This window comes from Equus przewalskii, chromosome 2 (genome assembly GCF_037783145.1).
Source record: "Equus przewalskii isolate Varuska chromosome 2, EquPr2, whole genome shotgun sequence".
NCBI lineage: Eukaryota > Metazoa > Chordata > Mammalia > Perissodactyla > Equidae > Equus > Equus przewalskii.
This window is the reverse complement of record NC_091832.1, coordinates 71,880,743-71,882,229: the sequence shown is the minus strand read 5'-3', so window position 1 is coordinate 71,882,229 and position 1,487 is coordinate 71,880,743. Positions and strand designations below refer to the sequence as shown.

The window sequence follows — 1,487 nt, the reverse complement described above, 5'->3', positions numbered from 1 at the left end:
AGCTGCAGAGAGCTTGTAATCCAAGGTCATGATCCTCTTGGGGTGGCCTACCTCCAAAGACTGATCATAAAGGGGTTGCAAAGGCCTGGCCATTTCACTTACTGCAAGACATCAGCTGATTACAAGTAGTACATAGTTCAGAAGCCCCTGTGGAGTTAGCTGAGGGTATGTTGTACCTGCACCTGTTTGACTTCTCCCTCTGCCCAGTGTTGTTTCCTCCAGGCCTTTATAATAAGACTTCCATTTCCAATGTCTGTTTTCCGTGTTTCTAATGATATTCCTTAGAATTTCCTTTTTTTAGAAAATAATCATTTTGAGCCATCTACTCAGCGTCATGGCTGTCCTCAGACCCCTTGTGAAGCCCAAGATCGTCAAAAAGAGGACCAAGAAGTTCATTCGGCACCAGTCAGACCGATATGTCAAAATTAAGCATAACTGGCAGAAACCCAGAGGCATTGACAACAGGGTGCGCAGAAGATTCAAGGGCCAGATCTTGATGCCCAACATTGGTTATGGGAGCAATAAGAAAACAAAGCACATGCTGCCCAGTGGCTTCCAGAAGTTCCTGGTCCACAATGTCAAGGAGCTTGAAGTGCTGCTGATGTGCAACAAATCATGCTGTGCTGAGACTGCTCACAACGTCTCCTCCAAGAACCACAAAGCCATCGTGGAAAGAGCAGCCCAGCTGGCTATCAGAATCACCAATCCCAATGCCAGGCTGCGCAGCGAAGAAAACGAATAGACGACAGCTCGTGTGCGCATTATATTTGTGTTAATAAAACCATGAAACTCTGCAATCTGGAAATTAAAAAAATAATAATAATAATAATCATTTTATGTGCAAAATCCTGAGACTGTCAGTTAGTGAAAGCCAAAAGCAGAATTTGAGTCCCTCTTTATTAGGCCAGAATTTAGGGCAAGATATAATCTGTGGCTTAACTAGGAAACCGAAAACAAAATAAGTTATCTTCTATTGAAAAAAATTTGACCATGCCATTCGATGGAATATTCCATTATTTTTCCTCACGAACTCAAGTTTTTATTTTAAAACTCAAGAAGTGAATACAGTAGGCCTCTGCTAGGAATTTTGATCCCCCAGGGGAATAGATTTCACTTGCAGTAAATTCAAGACATGATTCAAAGGTAGCTCAGGCGTAACTGCCTTCCTGGGAAAGCACAAGTCTCGTTTATTTACAATCTATCTGTTTTACTTCTGTGTGGCAATACTGATATCCAGGCATACCTCCTAGAGTTTTTCTGAAAGACAAATTTAAGGTCATTAGATTACCATTCCAGCTTTGCTTTTGGTTCTGGGTTGTTTACTTTCTTTTCATCTTGGTAAAAACAACAGCATTTCTGAAATGGCTGTAGCTAAGTCTCCAGTATCTGCTTTGCAGATACTGCATTTTTCTCAAGACCTTCCACCAGCAAAAGGATTATGACTCACTGAAGGCTCAGATGATAGTTAGCATTCTTTAGCAATAAAT

General features: G+C 41.3%; 1 pseudogene; it reads left to right on the top strand.

Moving 5' to 3' along the window:
• The first annotated feature begins 322 nt into the window (after positions 1–322).
• LOC103565498 (large ribosomal subunit protein eL32 pseudogene) lies at positions 323–834 on the top strand (annotated as a pseudogene).
• Positions 835–1,487: the final 653 nt, after the last annotated feature.